General features: G+C 30.9%; 1 long non-coding RNA gene across 1 annotated transcript; it reads right to left on the minus strand.

Annotated features, from left to right (window-relative positions):
• Positions 1–3,088: 3,088 nt before the first annotated feature.
• LOC139528171 (uncharacterized) lies at positions 3,089–11,124 on the minus strand. The gene is made up of 2 exons (XR_011665536.1): positions 4,285–11,124; positions 3,089–3,244 (listed from the first exon to the last, which is right to left on the minus strand). It is a non-coding gene; the product is annotated as an uncharacterized lncRNA (long non-coding RNA).
• Positions 11,125–21,794: the final 10,670 nt, after the last annotated feature.

A 21,794-nucleotide genomic window follows, 5' to 3' on the forward strand; every position in this document is an offset into this window, starting at 1 on the left:
TATGGAGAATTATGACGTAGTTACAATGTATAAACCTTCAGACCACAATTTCAACACAATATTAAAAAGAATATACATGTATTTCCAGTGAGAAAGTCAGTTCTATTATACATGTTTTGTTCAAAAGCATAACAGCATTTTAAGTATATAAATAAGGAGATGTTGAGATATGCAAATGAGACAACTATCCGCTAAAGTTCAAATGAAGTGGACATGGAGGTAGGCAATTGGAGGCAACCGTACGGTGATGTATACTAAAAATGATTGTATATTAAAAACAACACCCTTTTTCAAGATCATAACTCTTCAACTAACCGTGTACTTTACATGAACCGCGCCCACTGCACTTATATAAAATATGGAGGATTCTTGCTTTTAATAAATTATAATGTATGATATGAGGTAAGAAAATATTACCAAACAGACAGAGAACGAGTCAGAGTTGAGATTTAATTTGTATAATATTTTATGGCTGGTACTTGATGTGAAATGTCAAATCACATATTACAGATGTTGTTATAAGATTTAGATTTAACGCATTTTTAAAGGAATTTATCGGTGCATAAACTCGACCGATTCACTCACAAAGAAATAATAAACCCAATGCATTTTATGATATGTTTGTTAGTGACTTGGTCCAGTTTATACACCAATAAATTCCTTTAAAAAGGTGTTAATCCTTATTATTCTTGAAAAGGAGGAAAGAAATATAATTGTCCACACTCATACCATCTATCACACGTAAACTGTGTGTTTGTGGCATTGCATACTAGGTCTGGCGCAAACGTATATTTGTGGGTTAACGCAAAAAAAAAATGTACTCAATAACATGTGCTATCTGATCAAGAATAAACTACAAAAACTCTTATTCTCATTCGAACGAATGTTTATGTGTTTATTATTTAATTTAACGATTAACGTGCATCGAAAACTACCGGAAGTCCTCTAGACCAACCATATCCACCTATTCCCTAATATGCACATCATATAAGAATTATATTTTAATATTGTAAAGATCTGATAATCTTTAAATCATATTAATGAATCAAATTTCATAATATCACTTATCATATAACATATTTGGCAACGTGTATTCCAAGTGTAAAACTAGAACGCAGTATATATACGTTGTGAGGTTATATATATTTCTGATCGAGCGATTTTTTTTCAAAAACCAAGGTCAAAATAAATCATTCATATATAGAATTTTGATTTAAAATAGAAAGTTTAAACGAGTTTTTTTTTATATTCATCAACAACAAATTATTTTCTATAATACTATATATAACTTTAATATATATTTAAATGGTAATGCATACTTGCTTGTGACAACAAGTTTACATTAATTAATATTCTTTAGAATTTGAATCAAGCTAAGCGTACCATTTCTGACTATAAATATTTAAATACTTTACAATGGAGGTTATACCTTATTTATAAATATGTAAAAGATAGTAGATGGCAGTGAAAAAACTATATGATTTTTTTTTATCCTACATTGAACTTTTGATGTCGTCCCTTAAATGATATTGAAATAATTTATTCATTGTATAGTGACTGCGTATTGTACGTTCGTCGTTAGATATGCATGTATGCAATAAAACAAGAAGATCTGATATGAGTGTTAATAAGAGAACTCTCCACCCAAGTCACAATTTGTAAAAGTAAACAATAATAAGTAGGCCTTAAACACGGAGCCTTGGCTCACATCGAACAGCAAACTCTAAAGGGCTCCACTAAAGACTAGTGTAAAACCATTTAAACAGGTAAACCAACAGTCTTTTCAGTATAATCAAACGGGAAAGGAGACGCACTTGAACCACATAAAAAAAACGACAACCATAGAACATCAGATAATTGACTTAGATATACATTTGAATATGAATAAAAACATGCCAACCATTAAATATAAGATTAACCCAGCGGACCTTCACATTTTGGTCATGGAACCTATTGTTAAATATTTTTGATACAATATTACACTGAATTTGATTTTGAAAATTGCATTATGAAGATATTTCAGATTACTGACCTACCACATGATACTATCGTCTAATTACAATTTGTCAAACTTTCTGAAAGATGCAATTTGGCCTGTTAAGTGTTTAAATAATTTGAAAATGGAAATAGGTAATTTGTCATAGACAAACGATAGAGACAACAATCCGACCAAAGTGCAGAACACAGCCCAAAGCCACCATTAAGTCCTCACCATAGCGAATGAATCTCGTACCGGAGTCGAGCTTCAGGTATGCCTTATACAAAGTTCACAAGTTCAGTGAAATAGACTTCGAGACGTAGAAATGGAATAAGAACTTATTTGGGATCTTTTGAAGATTATTATGTGGAATGGTATTTGCTGCTCATTTTTGAAGGCCGCACGGTGGCATATAGTTGTTAATTTCTGTGTCATTTTGTCTCGTGTGAAGAGTTTTCATATTCGCAATCACACCTTTATTTTCTTTTTTTATAAGACTAACAAACGCCGGTGGCTCCTTTTAACGACAGGCGCAAACATATGGCAGGCTTAAACATGAATTGTGAGATCTTAAAACCCTTCCCTATATCTGTACTCAGTGTAGCATAATCAAACACACTGAAATACGCACAGTTAAACTCAGATTAAAAACATCCGAGTTATATGTCAGAATTTGACATTGATGCATAAATCAACAAAGGACTACTAGCACATCCTGATATGCTTGCTCCAGACTTCAATCAAAGTAATTAAAAAATTGTGTCCTACGAAAATCAGGCACTGGGATATGTTAAACCAAAAGGCATCGGTTCTGTTGATTTACATACCGGGTTTTCTACACAAAGTAGACATAAACAAGCTTGGTATATAGAGATCATTTACAACACGTTCTAGTAAAAGACGGTGTGCTATTGTTTGTTTGTCTTTTTCATTTTTAGCCATGGCGTTGTCAGTTTGTTTTAGATTTATGAGTTTGACTGTTCCTTTGGTATCTTCCGTCCCTCTTTTAAAGGCTTGAAATCTAATTGATGTTTAACATTGAACTTGTCTGAACTGCATGCACATATTTGATGTGAAACGAGTCATGGGCATAGTTCATTTGAAAGTATATTGACATTTTGAAATGTTTTATTGTAATCCATTATATCAGTTTGTATAAAGTTTTTATTTCATCTTCAACATGTCTTTGATGTTCAAAATTAATTCCTGAAAGCGAAACAAACTTTAAACAAAAACAAAAATTCGTCGTGTCGTAACTTCGAGAACCTGTTAAAATAAATAACATATTTGATTAATTCATAACGATTCTAAAAGGAAACATAATTGACATATAATAGTGCTTAGAAGTATTCAAACCATACAAGCACGATATCTTGAATAGAAATTAACAAAAGTATTTATTGGAAACATATGTTGATCACTTGCGATTGCACAATCTGTTACTTTGGATTTATTATTATTCGTTGGATACCAATTTTCGTGGGTTTCATGGATACAGGTGAACCACGAATACAATCTTCTAAGAAAAACATATTTCAATAGGCTTTCTATACAGAGATTGGCAAAACCACGAAATCATATATCCACGAATATGCAAGTTTTTAGCAATTCACGGAAATTGATACCAACGAAAATAAATGAACCCACAGTAATTATGTAAAGGACAAATATTTACAAACGTCGTTTATTTAAAACTTCTACAAATTATTCAATAGACTTACTGAAAGTTAAAGCATCAATGTTAGGTAAAAATAGGTATTTTGTAAAAGGTACATTGAGTGTAAATTATGACATAAATTAAAATTTATCTCAAGGTGTTTTTGTGATTTGACTTTTTATCTGGAACAAGTAGCCATCTGGAAATAAATGCACGACTTTGTTTTACAATAAACACCTTTATCCAGGTTTATATTTAGCTATTAGGTATTTGGTTAAAAAAAAACCACTGAAACAAATTTGTACTCAAATGTTCTTGATCAAGTCTTTCTGGCATAATTGAAGTATATGAAAAAACACGAACATAACGTTAAATAATTTCACGCATGCGAGGCGCTTTTTTCTACTGAATGAGAAATATTTATGACGATAAGTTTCAAATCATGTTCACTATATGCTTTTCGATTAATATTTTTTTATAATTTTCACACATTCATTCGAAGAACAATGTTAATCCCTAATCTTGTGCTTTATAAATAGTCTTTCGTATAAAAACCAAACGTCAATTGCATTAAATGATATTGTTCAAATTTTATCCAAATAAAGGCAACAGTAGTATACCGCTAACCGCAACCTGCATAAGATCTTACCTATGAGCGCCTACCCGTACATTAACAATGGCATGATGTCTGTATCTGTCCAAAACATAACTTATATCATCACCGCAGGCAACATTAATTATGTTAGCCATCTTAAACATGTACTATATATTATTAGTAAAATATATATACTCATTTGAGCCAAAAAGGAGCTACATAATACCTATTTTGGAAATTTTGAATACATCGTTAAGTTGAAGCCTATTATGAAAAATGTCATTTGCGAATTGTTTTGAATTTCATTTTTCTCATCTACCACAAAGACGTAGTGTCCAATCTCAGTTATTCACCGGAATCAATTCCGGATATGCGAAAAAGGCCTATTTAGTGGTTAAAGCATGTGTGATACTGGTTTGGATCACATACCGTGAATTATAGATCGTGTGAAAATAGTTATCAAAGGTACCAGGATTATAATTAAGTACGCTAGACGCGCGTTTCGTCTACATTGAACTCATCAGTGACGGTCAGATAAAAATAGTTCAACACTTCCTACTAATAGATGGCTAATTGCGTGCAACCTATTTGATGTTTACCATTGCATTTGTTTAAACTACATGTATATATTTGACATGAAACGAGCCCAAGGCATAATTTAATAGAGAGAATATTGACATTTTGAAACTTAATTTTATATCATATTTTAATGAATGTTATATCAGTTTGATATTCAATTTTAATTTCTATTTTATCCATATGCAGTTTATCAAAATAATCCTGAAAATGCAAACATTCATTACAAATAAGAATCTGTCGTGTCGGAACCTGGACAACCTGTTGATAAAAGAGTTATCCAAGGTATCAGGATTATAATTTAGTACGCCAGACGCGCGTTTCGCCTTCATAAGACTCATCAGTGACGCTCATATCAAAATAGTTATAAAGCCAAACAAGTACAAAGTTGAAGAGCATTGAGGATCCGAAATTTCAAAAAGTTGTGCCAAATACGGGCTACGGTAATCTATTCCTGAGATAAGTAAATCCTTAGTTTTTTGAAAAATTCAAAGTTTTAAAAATAAGTAATTTATAAAAATGATACATAATTGATATTCATGTCAACATTATCAATCAATTCATATCTATGTGAACAGGAAATAATAATTACATATAACAGTGCTGAAAATTTTGAAAATCATCTTAACACGATATTATTTTGCAAAAAGTCTAAATGAAAATAGGGACAATATTAAAACGTATATATTAGAAAAATTGGTTGGCCAATTGCAACTGCTCCATCTGCTGTTTAGGGAAGATGACAAATATTTCGAAACGGAATGTGAAAATTTGATAAAATTGATTCTTACCGTTAATGAACATGAATGTGTCATAGTTATGTAATAAAAGTTTATAATGCGGTAGTCTATCAAGTGTAACATGACTAAAACATATATTGATTTATCAATTTCGTAATGCATCTATCAAATAAAACATATTAAGAGTTATTTCGTACACAAAATTTTATTTATAGTTGGCATCAGGAAATGGTTGAATAGTTTCGTATTTCTATCTGAAACATCTGCGATATCCATCCATTTGTAATATTAATGCATTTTAGAATATTCCAAAAAGGTGTATATAATCCATGTACCTATATAGCTATCAGGTATTTGGTTATATGTAAACCGCAGAAACCAATTTTGACGCATCATGGTCAAGTCTTCCTGGTCAAACTGAAGCGCTTTTCGTAACTAACTGAGACATATTTATTACAATTATAGTTTCAAATCAAATTTATGTTTTTGATCAAATAAAAATTTCACAGTTTTAATAATTCATACAATAATTCAATCATTCGATGTGCATTTTAGAATCCCTTATTGCCTGTTCGATACAAAGTCTTAGGTATAAAAATCTAACGTGATACACGTTGAATGATATTGTTATAATACATTTTCCAATGTATTGATGATTCACACTACATTAGTCGATTCTTGTGTAGGTATAGTTTTTTTTGTGTGCAACTTGTGTGTATCATTGATAATATACATTTATATATACACAAGTATGGTCACCAAAAAAAACAATAAAAACCAAGAGGACATTTGTAGATTCAAAGTGGACATAACATGAGCGCTTAGCTGTACCTTCACAATGACAAGAAGTTTATTCTTATGTCCAAAACATAACTGAATAATTGCATGCTACACTAATTGGTTTTCATACAGATAGTTGGTCGATTAGCCATTCTAAACAATCGCTATATATTAAGTGTAAAATTCTATTTGTAAAGTCGAAAGGCAGATATCATGAAACCTATTTTGAAAAGCTTTGGATACAACGTTGAATTCAACTTTATTCTAAAAAATGCCTGTTTGGATTACCTACCACAAAGTATTAACGTCCATTCACAATTATTCACCCGAACCACTTCATAATAGGTAAAAAGGACAGATGTAATAGTTATACACCGAGGGAAAGGTGTGTCTGGATAAAAAGAAACCGTCGGCTGGAGGTCGGAGGGGTTTCTTATCCAGACACGCCGTATCCCGAGGTGTATAACTAACATACACCCCATTCTAAACTAATGAAAGAAGAAAAAAAACGATAGCATATATTTTATTGACAATATCAAACCATGATTTATAAGATTGTTTTTATTACACGAAACCCCAATAGTAACTTTTTTTGGTTATCTTCGTTCCAACTTTGACAAGTGAGTATATTTTACGAATGTTAAGGTTGTTTTGCATATTCCAATTAAATCCTTGGGTTAATATGGACCAGCAGGTCAAGGTTGACCGTATCGTGTATTCATATATTACAAACAAAAAATACGTTATGCTTCTTGTATACAGTTGTCAATATGGAAGCGTATGACACGGATGGCCTTTTTTTTGCAAGCGTTGGATTTGGTAGAAGAGACTATAGATAAAGGCATTATTATAACCCAAAGTACTTACCTGTATCAGTTTAATAAAGGTAATCATAACTATATTTTTTATCTTACGGTTTTATAGAGAAAAAAAGCCCCACTCTTCTCGAGAATAAATAAACATTTATTTTTGACCTACAAAGGTATAAGTGTGTCTGCAATAGAGACCCGACTACCGGACACGCTCAGGATACAAAGATACAGATTTACTATGTCGTAACTCTCTCTTTTGTGGAGAGTGGCTGATCCAGCTGGGGGTTCCCAACTCAACAGAAAGAGGACGGGGTTCCAATCAGTCAAATGCATTGATGTTTAAAATCGGGTCCAACCCACAGAACCCCCTTTTCTTTAAATAAAAAAATATGACTGGGAGAAAAAAATATTACTTTCAGCAAAGGAGTAATTAAAGGATTTGTTTGTATTCAAAATAGATGCTTGAATTTTTTTCGCTATTGGAATTTCCTAAAATATATTTTGTTTAATATCCTGAAACAATTTGTAGTGATTTCTTATGTTGTTGCTATTTAAAGAATAATCAAGTTATATTGTTACGAATAACAATGGACTTTGTTTGCGGGATGTAGTAGCAGGGGTTTCTAGAAATCCCGCTTGTCACAGCCTGTGGTCAAAATCCATTGTTATTCGTAACAAAAGATCTATTCAATTTACACGTGTTTCCGAAATAGAAACTATAACAATAGAACTGGGGTGTTATATATATATAGTGGTTTTAACATTTGTGAGTCGGTTTTGGAGTACATATATAGTTTATTACATACGAAATAGACATCAGCACATACAGATCGTGTGCAACACTTCCCACTTACATGTATAGACTGTTGATGGTTAGTCATCTAATTGATGTTTAACATTGAACTAATCATCTGTATGTTCTTATTTGACGAGAAGCGAGTCGAGTGCATAATTTTAACTACTGAAAGAATATTAACATTTTGATATTTTATATAATAACATATATTTTGTATCTATTAATTCAGGTTGACATTCTATTTTGTTGTTATGACATCTATTAGCAGTTTATATAATCGTTTTTGAAAATAAATAGTCACACTTATAAAAACAAAGAATCCCTCATGTCGTAAATTGAACAACCTGTTGATAAAAAATAACAGAATAAAGAAAAAATAACAGAATAAAGAAAAAATAACAGAATAAAGAAAACATAACAGAAGAAACTAATTAGTGTAAATAACAATGCTAAATATTTTGTTTTCACGAATGATTATATCATTCTGAAAGTCTTAATGAAAATAGTGACGAAATTTAAATTTTGTATTCGGAACACAAATATTTGGGTAGTATTAATATTAATTCACTCGTAGTGTCCTTGTATTGGACATACACACAGGTATTCTTAAATCAGTTGTTGCCATAACACTGATTATGTTCATATATATTTATAGATAGTAAGATACTTAACCCATAACTGGAGGGATAGTGTTTGATTTTGATATGAGTTTCGGTTGTTACCCTTTCTGACATCGGACTTGGTTTTACTGTGTGTATTACTGTACATTTGCTAGAGGTACAGGTGAGTGGGAGTTGAGATCTTGCTCAAAATATTTAAACCCGCCGCATTTTTGCGCTTGTCATAATGTCTTGTATGATTTGTAATCTTAGCTCATTTATTTGTTTAAGAGTTTAGTATGACGTCCATGTTTACTAAACTAGTACACATTTTGTTAAGTACCAATCAAAGCTAGCCTTGAGGTGCGGGATTGTCTAGCTGTGTTGATGGCCAATTGCTGTCAATCGGCTGTTTTCTGCACTTTGGTCGGGCTGTTGTCTCTTCGACATATTTCCCATTTCCATTCTCAATTAAATCTTAATCAATTGCAACAGCACTGTCAGTTGTTAAGTAAATGACAACTATTTACATACTAAATTTCAAACTTTATTAAAATAACCAACATCCGTATATAACTGAAATGGTTACTGTCTATCTAAAACAAACCTGTGATAGGTTTCCTACAAACAAAACATTTGCCGGATGCCCAGGATAACAAGTGTGTATTGCAACTACTGAAGTTGACAAAGATTAAAAGCGTATGTTTAGTAGCTTGACTTTTTTTTTGAAAAAAGATAAGGCAATTCCATTTGATGTAAAACGAGCAAAGAAAATGATTTAAACTAGAATGTAAAATTCCCCTACTCTTTGATTGTCATTTATCACTGCGACATGAGTTTGATATTGGATTATCGTTTTTAGTTTATATATTTGTAGTTAGCTGTTATGGAAACAGCCATAAAAAAACCTTCATGGTTATGTAATATACTTATTATGTAATTTAACTTCAAGAACATTAAATGTAAATTTTAGCACGAATTCGTTTAAAGTGCAGTTGTTTGATAAGTTTCGTGATCGGTATTTTGTGTTCAGCTGTCAAATAATAATACGAATTATTTTTCTGAACGAAAATTCTAACAACATCAAAATCTGTATTTAAAGAAATTATGTTTCGTGGTATGGTTTACATGACAGCCGAAAACGGGTAAATATTGTCTGATATTGTTTCTTGAATATTTTTGATAGCCAATTAGAATATGAATGCATGGTTTTGTTTTATAATATAACGCTGTAAATAACCCATGTTGCTATAAAACGGTCATGTAATTAGTTTTATTAAAACCCACGCAACCATGTACTTTTCAAAACTTCCTTCATGGTCAAATCTTCCTGTCAAACTCAGGTATTCGGATGACTGAGACATATTCATTATTATAATTTTTCAAATTCTGTAATTTGGATTCATAAATTTTCGTTAACTAACATTTTCGTGGACTTCGTGAGAACAATTTAAACACGAAATTAAGTGTTCAACGAATGACATATTCTTAATAGTCTTGTACACAAATTTCGACAAAACATCCATATTAAAAAAAAAAACGCCTACACGAAGGTTTCCCTTAATCGACGAAAATTGGAACCCACGTAAACAAAATGGATACGTAGTAAATAGTTTAGTTTCAATTGAAATACATGTTTATAAAATTCGCCCAATTATCCCAAATCTATTTTCGAATGGTTGATTGTTTGCAATATAAGTACATTCTAATATCTAGACAGCCCCTATAAAACGGATTTATGATCTGAGCGTCACTGACGAGTCTGATGTAGACAAAATGTGCGTTTGATGTATAAAATTTTAAGCCAGCTGGTACTTTTGATAACACATTACACCACTTGGTCATTTTTATAAATTTACTGTTTGCAAAAGTTTGAATTATTTGCAATAATAAGGATTTTTTTATCCAAGGCATAAAATACCGTATTTGACACAGCTTTTTGGAATTTTGGGTTATCAATGCTCGTCAGCTTGTTTTGTTTTTTAAACTATTTTGACCAGAGCGTCACTGATGAGTCTTATGTAGATGAAACGCAGGTCTAGCGTATCAAATTACAAGGATGGTACCTTTGATAACTGTATTTGATATTGTAATTATGTTCTACAATGTATTGAAGACGCGTGTGGTGTATGTTTGTCAAGTGTTGTGTATGTTTTGTACTTGTGCGCACCTAATATGTATCATCGATACTATAAATTTATATCTACACCAGCATGGTCACCAAAAATGTAAGGATTAACCCAAGGAACTTGCGTTGTTTGAACTCGAAGGTTACATGTTTTAACTGTTATTCTGAATAAGAGCGTACCAATGATCACCTACGCATACCTTAACAATCAGTTGATGACTATTTCGGAATCCAAAATATAACTGATCTTCTTTAATATGGGTTTTGACTTGTATTTCATTGTCCTTGAACAATAAGCCATCTTAAACATTGGATACATATTATATATAAAATAATCTTTTCATACAAAAATAATTGGATGAATTGAACGTTTAGTAGAAAGTTTTGGACCCAATGTTAACATGGTTAAATTTTAAACGGATTCTGAAAAATGCATTTCGCAAATATTTTCTGATATTACTATGCTTACCTACAACAAAGTACTAGTGTCCAATCAAAATTATTAACCCGAAGCACTTCCGGTAAGATGAAAAAGCCTGAACATATTCAAATCATATTCGAACCAAAAATGCCTCTGTTCTGGTAAACATGGCGAGAAATCTATACGCAAAAGATGTCAACATATAGAGATCGTGTACAACACTTCCTTCTAAAAGATGGTTGATGGCTTCTACTGTAATGGATGTTCGACATTGAACTTGTCTGAACTTCATGTACATGTTTGACGTGAAACGAGTCAGTTACATAACTTGTTTACTGAAAGTTGAATGACATTTTAAACATTTTATAAAGGTCTTAATCTATTTCAGTTTTGTTATAGATTTTCATTGTTATGTTATCAATTATAAATTTATAAAAACTGTTCTTGCAACAGCACTACACGCACACACAAAAAAAAGTAATCCGTCGTGTCGTAACCCGGACGACCTGCTGATTAGATAACATGCTGAATTATTCTTAACGATAAGAGTAGACATACATTATGATTAATGTTTCATTACAGTTTTCAAGTCATCTATCCTTAACACAATACTATCATTTGCATACTTTGAATTGATAAAGTGACCAAAATAAAAGTGTTTAATTCATATATTACAAGAATTGTGTGATTAGCTTCAATTGCACAATCATCATTTATAAAATGAGAATGAAACATTGTTCTAATTATAATCCCAAACTTCATCAACATTAACACTACCATTATGGAACTGAAATATTTGCTGTTTATTTGCAGCAGTCCTTTAAACAGCCTTGCTGCAAACATAACATTTGCAGGAACCCAAACAAACAAGTTATTGTGGCAGTTACTTAAGTTGATCAAGTCAGTACTTTTACTTATATGTGTGCCTTTTTCGATTGCAAGAATTAATTTTTGTCGACGTAATTTTGTATCATCATTGTCGTATATTACCATCTCATATTAGTGTCGTTTGGCATATCTTTACACTCTTATATGTGTTTACTTTTTTGCACATTACCGACCCGATACAAATAAAACAAAACCATTTTTTGTATAATATATATGTATATATATATATACAGCTTTAATCACAAAAAGCAAATTGCAAAGGTATGAATATAAATATACATTTTTCAATATAGGTAAATTAATAATGTACTATTAGATTGTACTATTCCGATTTTATTTACTTGTAATTTATGACTGAGACATGACAGGTATTTAATAATTGATTTTTATAACATGTATTTGTACTTTTCGGTAGGGCAACAGTCAATAAATGCATCATAGTTATGTGAAAATGCAGATTTGTTGAAATAACTTCAGGAATAGTATACATGGAGTGTAAATGACAGGTGTTTGATAATAGATTTTCTTTATATTTATTTGTACATTTTTTGGTTGGGAAACAGTCCATAAATGCATCATAGTTATGTAAAAAAAATTATATGGTTGAATAACGTCAGGAATAGTATTCATAGAATGTAAATGACAGGTGTTTGATAATGTGTTTTTTTTTTACTTTTATTTGTACTTTTCGGTGGGGTAACAGTCCTTAAATGCATCATAGTTATGTACAAAAACAGATTTTTTTAATAACTTCAGGAATAGTATACATAGAGCGTAAATGTGGGGTTCAGTGTAAATTTATAATATGCAAATGATATTTTTTTCTCATTTACGTAATTGGTATGACGTTTCCATCAAATCAAATTGGATATGACAATTATTTCCGAAGCAACAACTCAAAATTGCATCAAAATATGTAATAAGAATATCTCTTGTTTCTTTTATTAGCAAAACTGATAGAAGGAAACGGGAAAATATTTTCTGATATTGTTTCTTGGAAATCCACAGTTGTCATTTACAATATAGATACGTGATTATTTTACATAAATTATTTTAGAAAATTTACAAATCGATTCATATAATCCATGACGATATTTTGTTTTTGGTATTTGATAATGTGAAACCAAGGTAACAAGTTCTGGTCGAATCTTCCCAGTGAAATATTTTGCTACCAAAACTTTGTTTATGTCAAAACCCTAGACAGGACCTTCCTCGTCAAATTGAAGAACATCGATGACTGCAACTTATCTACTATGATAGTCGTCCAAAATTTTGTCGGCGTTTCAGGTAAATTTGAATTGTATATTTGCAAGTTTCATGCCATAATTCGAAATGCATTTTTGAATTTAAAATTTTTGGCACTGTCAATACTGTTTAATATCTACAATTCTAGACTGGAATACATTTACTTTTTTTTGAAAAACTTAACATGAAACAATGTATCGGTAACTAGTGCAGTCTTCTTGTATGCATCAACGACAATGAGATTTTTTGTTATTTAGTATTGAATAATTAAATAATCAATACATTCCATAATTTGAAAATCTGAAAAAGGTATTTTTTGCGCTTTTTGCAATCAAATCATAACTATAGCTACCATATAATTGAATTATAATTATCTGTTTACACACATGCTCACTTTATAATATAACAATAAACATAGAGGACCTTCGTAGTTTGGACGAGAACCTAGACGTATATAAACCATATTTTGAGTATGTCCATCCATAAGCCCCTAGCTGTTTCTTAAGGATGTTCGCTGCTCAGTTTCAAAATAAATAACTTTAAATAAAACTAGTATGTATTGATAGGTAATAAATTCAGGAATCAAAAAAGCAAAAAAAACCAAAATATAGGGGTCAATGTGCTCGTTTTCGAGATATTAGCCATTGGAATTTTGGTGGGAAAAAGTTCTCTCTTTATTTCTTATAGCTTTATCATTGACCAGTTAAAAATCTCAAATACTATTAAAAAATAAATAAAATTTTATAAGACTTGTACAAACGACTAATAATTATACATGTAAAAGATTTATAAAAAGAAAAATGGGGGTTCATAAGGATTTTTTTAAGGCATTCACATGGATAAAATCAGAGGATGCCGAAAATCTGACAAAAATTCCAAAACATGACAAGCAGACATCCTTAACTGGAAACAGGAGAGAAAAAATGTATTGGTTCTGGAAAATCTTTCCTAAACACAATACTATTTGTGAAGTTGATATTATCCCTTTTACAAATTATAAGTACACAATCAAGAGTTTGTTGACTGAAATGGAGTAAATGTAACAGTTTCACGGATACGGTCTTATTAACGTGGCTACAATCCAGTCATCTTTTTCCGACACTACACCATTTGAATAAGAATTATTAACGGATTTGTACTTACATGTGGGCCAGGATCTGAACCCCTTCGGACCAAATCAGATGAACTCCGGTTTTTGGTTGAGTATTGTTGCTCAGTGTTTTTTTTTCCTTATGATTGTGAATATTTTGTCGTTTCGTTGTTGTTTTAAATGTCATGACATTAACATTTACGAGTTCTAATACGATTTTTTGTATCTTTTGCTTCTTTTCTTAAAACAGCTGACCCCAAAAAGTGACCATATTTAAAAATTATTCATAAGAAACTATGGTTGATCAACTATAATTGCACAATCAGTAGCTTATATAGGCCAGCATAACAAATATTTCAAAATCAAAATGTAATGTCAAACTTATTCTTACAGATCTGTAAGGGTTGCTGCTTTTCTGCAATACTATTGCAAGCTTGTTGTAAACAAAAGTTTTCAGAAAGGCTATGACAATTTTTGTTTTTGGCAACAATTTCTATTAATTTGTCAAGGAATATCAATTGCGAGTCAAATTAAAATTGCAAATTAATTGCCATTCTCTGCTATTTTACATTACAACGAGTCAAAAAAGTAATTTAAATTAGATTGTAATTGTCCAATTTATTTGATTGTAATCTATAACAGTTTATAGTACCTGAGTTTGAAATTTCATTTCGATTTTCATTCAACATGTTCAGTTATTTCTAAGTTTTGCAATATAACGTGGTAATTACGGCATAACATTTCATTTATTTCTAATTGATATTGTTTAATCAGTTATGTAATCAGTATGATGTGTCACACAATTCAGTGGACCATGAGGAAAATTTCAAATTAAATTAAATATAATTGACAGCAGGACACAGTATATCTTTCTGATTCGGTTTCTCGAAAATTTTAAGTAAAATCTTTCAGAAATGAATGAGCGATGATGTTTCAAAAACCCGTGTTTATATTTTGCTTTGAGGTATTTGATTACATAACCACCCAAGAATCTACGTTTGTCGGAAAACTTTCGGGCCAAGTTTACCTGGTCAAATTGGAGTACATGGACGACATGGACATTTTAGTAATGATAATCGCCAAAATCAGATGATGTTTTAGATCATATACAAATCCTTATTTAGAACTTCCACGACATAATCATGATAATTCGAAGTACATGTCTGACAACTTATTTGAAGGACAGTGGAGGACCATCATTCAGTATAGATGCAACCTTATATAAATGTCCGTATAAGTATACCCTTGATTTTGCAAAACCACACGCTGTTATAATATAGCAATGACATTTAAACAATGCACGTAAGTATGTTTATTTTCTGATCTGTAAGGAACATCTCTACATTTAAAGTTTTCATATGTATAAAAAGATGATGTTCGTTATTTGTATAATTTGGTTGTTATGGTGTTTCATTCATTGTTTCGTTTTATTTGTTCACATTTTGTATAGACTAAAGAAGATTTAAGAATTTACACTTTGAATTATTTAGATACCTATGCGTTATTGTAGACTATTTGTTTATAGCTTTAAGAGCTTTCCTTCAGATTTTGTCTCAATGATATACATCTCAAATTCTTTTGACAAACACATTATGTTTTAATGCACGTTGTTTAACCAAACATAAAGTATTTATGTGCTAAAATGCTCCATCTATTTTGAACATATGTGTAAATAACTGAGCACATCCAATTATTTACACTTCAACATTAGCCTTTACTTTCTAAAATCAATAAAACAAACACAAGTTGGGATACTGAATGGCGCAGTGACCACCTCGATCACTTCTTTAGGAAATTTGCTGTAAGCCATGTATGACAATAATTGAAGACTTGAGGAAAATGCGTTGAAGCATTATAAAATTAACATGGTTATTCGTATGATTGGTGACATATTATGAGTAGTAATTTAAACCAAAATCGCCGCGTCAAATTATGGACTAGTTACATGTTTATTTTATGGTAATAACCGCATATGTTACTAGAATTCAAACTGTTGGTGGACAAAATAAAGCCGAAGTTGTAGTAATCTTATCGAGACCAGATTTTCTTATAAAAAAAACCCGCTTTGGTGTTTTGAGTTATATAAAGGGTCACTAGCAACAATTTTGACACGCTATTAGAATATGAACTTTTCATTCATTTTTGATATATCTGGATAATATATTTCCTTATCGTAACCAAATCGAACACATCACAGGTGTATTATAGGTTTGCAATATATAATCATTAAACTTCATTCAAATCAGTGTGCATGCGATATTTGATATAAATTGGATATGAAACATGCATGTTGCAAGCATGTTCAGGGATTGAAATAAAAAGATCGCCAACCTCTAAAAGTGAAACAAACTTCGCACAGGAATAAAACTATATTTTACGTATGGTTTGATTTTTTTTCTTTTTTTAATTAGTTTTTTTGGTCACTGTTTTTTTAAATATATTTGTTTTTTCTCTCTCGCTATTTTGACTTAATAACTCGACGCTACATGTACTATTTTATGTTATGATATTGACCTAATTTTACTAAAAAAAGTCAATATCTAGTCAATATAGTTAATTTAATTGCCAAAAATAGTAGCATCGAGTCAATTTCAGTTTCAACCTTACGATCGTTACAGATACTAAAATAAAAAAAAAATACCAAACGATAAAAACTCAGAAACAGCAGAATGATTTAGGAAATTTGAGGCCCCAGGGGCAAAAAACATAGAAAATTGCCCCCCCCCCCCCTTTGGGTCATAAAACAAATAATTTAACTTGTAAATGCTATGAGTTTATCATTGTTTATGATTTAAAAGTTCTTGATATAGAAAACAATAACTGCTTGGAAGTTATGCAAAAATCAGAAGTTAGCAGTCATCTTTACAACATTTTAAGTGAATTTATATCTCAGACTGGTATCTGCATACATACAATTATTGCAAATATGGCTTTGTTTGAACACTTCTAGTATATATATTAACTAAATTGTGTCCGATATATGGTTACAGATGATACGTTTGTGACAAGAATTCTAAATTGACCATTTGAGGCAGAAAATGTGTTCTTTAATTGACAAATAGGCATACAGTAAGATGTGGACTGGAGACAGAGGCTGGATTGGATACTTTATATAATCTTATATGTTGTAATGATTGACTGCTAAACATTACATTCATAGTATGCTGATATGCTTTCAATATGTTATCAAAACAGTTTTAAACAGGTTCTAGGCATTTTTTTTATCAGAAAATATGCAAATAGTTGCACTTTGTAAATACAGCTGTTTCTCAAAACACGCCTCTTTTGGGGAGATCTTGAATATTCATAGAATTATTTTTTTTACATACTGGTTCCCAGTTATGCTCTCTGTGTTCCATCTCACAGAGACATAACTTGGGAATGTTACCAGTAAATAAACATGGTCATATTGTTTACATTGAAATCTGTGGTAACCTTTCATTCGAGGAAGGGGTAGTTAAGAAAATTAGTGTTAGTTTAAACTCTGAGAAGTTCAGGGCATATAAACGTTGAAAGTATACCACACAGCCCTATAGTTGGACCTTTGAAACATATTAAGGTGCATATGAACTTTCAATTCTAGGATAAGATTTTTTTCAAAACTTCATAGTAAAAGTGGTACAGTTTTAGCCGTAAAAGGAGTTCCTATGGGAAATTGCATTGTCAATATTTACAGAAATGCAACCTGTAGATAGAGTTAAATCATGCCTGTAACATGTGTAAAGAGTAAATCATGCATGTAAGGAGTAAAATCATGCCTGTAAAAAGACTTTTTGCTGTTTTCTACTTTATATGATCTGTTAAATGTACCAGACAGCCATCGGTAGAAAATGACGCTAATTGTAAGTTCACAGCCTTTTCTAATATCTATGAAACAATACTTAATAAACTGACAGGACGATAATTTCAGGCTTTAATCGATCCTCTTTCTTGAAACGAGGTTTTACTTCAGCAAGCTTAAAATCATCAGGCACGATTGCTTCTGATATAAACATTTTTAATAAAAAAGTAATAGGAATCTTAAATATAGGAGCTGCGTCTCTTAAACATTTATATTATATATGGACCTGTAAGTTTGTATTGAACCTCGGACCAATATAATCCGAACGGGTTTATAGACGAAGTAGTAATATCGTCCAAAGTCCATTATTTATAAATGTTACCTAACAATATGCACAAAATGCTGATACAATATAATTACCGTACATTAATATTGTTTGTTTTGTAATTTCAAAATTTGGATACACGCCTTTATATTTTATGAATGAAAAAAGAAAGAAATTCAATTAGTGAACATAAACACTTAATGCATTACTTAAATCATGACCACGGTAATAAATTTAAAGTCACCTTAGGAGTGCAGCCTACCAGGAGGATGATACGAATGATACCATCGGGATGATCAGTAGTTGTAGAAAGGTATAAACGATACTAAACGGATAATTTCATTACTTAAGAAAAGCACTCTATCTGCAATAAACTCTCTAGGATGCACTATTTAAATACCGATGTCTCATAAACCTAGCCTATTGTGGGGAGATATGTAATATTTATAGATATTTTGATCTATTTTTGTACTAGGACCTTTATTTGATTTCATATCATATAGACATAACTTGGGAATGTCACCAGTAAAAAAGCATACGATGGCGATGAAATTGAATTTTAAAGTTGGCCCGAAGTAAAGGTAGGGATAGTAGAAAATTTAAATTTAATTTTTAAGGAATATTTTTTCTGTCTATGAAGAAATAACATCAGAAATGTGGTGCAAACTCAATAACCCACGTAGCAAGTTATTTTAAGTGTGCAACACATTTTTAATGTAAATTCGAATAGGCAGGGGAAAGAAATATTACAGTCATTTCTTATAATTTAATCTTAAATCCATTTGAAACCGGAGTAAATCAGGGGAAAAACGTTGATGACGTCACAGCCCTATGTTTTGACTTTTGAATAAGATAATACTGCTCAACAACTTTCCATTCTAGGATATCATATTTTACGTACTCCTCAGTAAATTTGGCACAGTAAATGTTAAGCCATCTCAAATCTATATTCCTCTTCCATAATTTTTAATTTATTGTAGTTCACAAATGGTTGAAGTTTCCTTAAATACAAAAGAGCTAATCTCATCTTGTATCTAAATATGCAATATCTTTGGTCTTAAAAGACTTTGTTGTTAACTCACCATATCAATTCGGTACATAATTGCAAATGTTTTAATTACTTTATATTGTTTGTTGTTATCGTTTCGTATGACGTAATGCATATTTTATTAAATATGATAATTGAATGCCAGCGTCTACGTCTAGTCTAAAATATATAAAGAGAAATATAATATTTTGATTATCAATAGTAAGACAGACAGATATGATCAAACACTTGATATATTTAACATAGTCTTGCACATGGGAATGAAATAAAAAAAACAAAGAGATAACTTTGTTTACATTTTAAATATATTTCATTTGAAAAATTACCAGGTTGCAATAAATGATTAAATCTTTATTATTTTCTTTTTTAATATCTGTCGGACATAATACTTAATTATTAGATACTAACACGTAGGTATAAAGAATACTGTATGGTGTTGACGTGGACAATATATTCTGCAATAACAATCACATGGATTGTACAGTCGGTGCTGAGAAATATATGTGTTCACTTTCAGATATACATTGAAATACTTTTATCACTATCCTACCCATAATTTGTAAAAGTTATTCTCCTCATTAACAGAGATTCCTGAAAAATGACAAACACTTAATACCAGAGTGTCATCTTTTCGGATGTGCAGCATATCTGAAACGAATCACAGTGCCAAAGAATTTCCTTTTTTATTTTTGTTTCAGTATAATTTTTTATTTTAACTTTTGTTAATATAATTTTATATATGTTTGTCATACCACCCATTGTCAATTTAGTACAGTAGTAGTTTAAAGAATGTCTTACCAAAATAAACATTTTTCTCAACCGGATAACGCATACACATTGTTGATTTGTATACCATTTCGTTGAATGAAAGACGTATAGGCTCAACCATTTAACGAGTAAAATGCAATTTCTCGTTCTTTGTGTCTTTGTCATATATTTTTGATGTCACTTTTTCTTAACTAATGGATCTAAGTAGATTATCCCAATCATTGAAAAATGAAATATATTGATTTCCAGCGATAAAGATATTGTACTTTTGTTCATAGATACATGGACAACCAACGGCTCTGATCATATCCTAATTTTTTGTTCAAGCGTTTTCGTGGATTCAAATCCACGTTCTAACAGGGTGTTCATCTTTGAGCTCACATTTTGACTGTTAACATATTGTTCTTGAAACAGTAAATTAAGTTAGATTTTCCTATGTCGAACCATGCATTTCCTGATGGACAGGTCTACTTTTCAGTGATCAATTAGCTCAACATTTATATTTTAGAATAGACTCTGTTTATTGGCGGTAATCATATTAATCTATTCTGTTTGTTAAAATTTAAAAAATGTAAATAATACAGTATACGTGGGGTGTGTTCTTAGATGTTTTTTACTTTCCTCAGTAACATTTAAACCTAATATGCTAATTAAAGCAAGGAAGTATTAAAATACTTAAGTGACGAAAAGCTTTAAGAAATTTTGATTGCCACTGACAAATATCTTTCGAAATTTTAGTTTTGATTTCCTGATTGAACATGTTTTATGAAATAATGATTATTAATTTTAAGGATGTGCTAAGGGGAAGTTAAAGTTTAAACTATAACGCAGAATAGCATCAGTGAAGGAAATAACACAAGATACCTATATTAGATAATTGAGCTCCGTTTCGAGATAGTTTTTTTAGTAATGGCCAAAAAAAGGATTACTCGAACTATTACCTTATATGTGCATTGGTCATATTTGGGTCTCATATCGAAAGAAATTGAATCTATGTTCTGCTTAAATTTTGGTAAATAACCTATTATGAACTATTGAAGTATCATATGAAAAGAAATATGGGTGATAAGGGGCAATATATTTTAACCTGTATCGTAGTAGAAAAACAACAACAAAGGAGTACGAAAATTTGACGATCAATTCCTACACCTCACCTGAGTACATCCGTAACAAAAACAATAATAAATAAACTCATCATAGATACCAGGATCAAATTCTATAATTACGCCAGACGTGCGCCCCGCCCACAAAAGATTCACCAGCGACGTTCGAATCTAAAATAGTCAAAAAATCCAAATAAAGTAAGTAGAAGAAGAGCATCGAGACCAAAATTCCGAAAAGCCCTGCCAAACACAACCAAAGCAATCTATCCCTGAGGCAGAAAAGCCCATAGAAATAAAAAAGGAACACATTGAATTGGGAAAATGTATCAATATAAAATACGAGTTCCCAATAGGAAGAATTAAATTTCTACGAAAGAACATTTAAAACATTTTTAAATTATTTTCTTCCACTATCAATCCCCCCCTAGATGTCATATGTTAGAGCGTATTAACTCAATGTCCGC

The sequence above is a fragment of the Mytilus edulis genome, chromosome 6 (genome assembly GCF_963676685.1).
Source record: "Mytilus edulis chromosome 6, xbMytEdul2.2, whole genome shotgun sequence".
In the NCBI taxonomy this organism is placed as follows: Eukaryota; Metazoa; Mollusca; class Bivalvia; order Mytilida; family Mytilidae; genus Mytilus; species Mytilus edulis.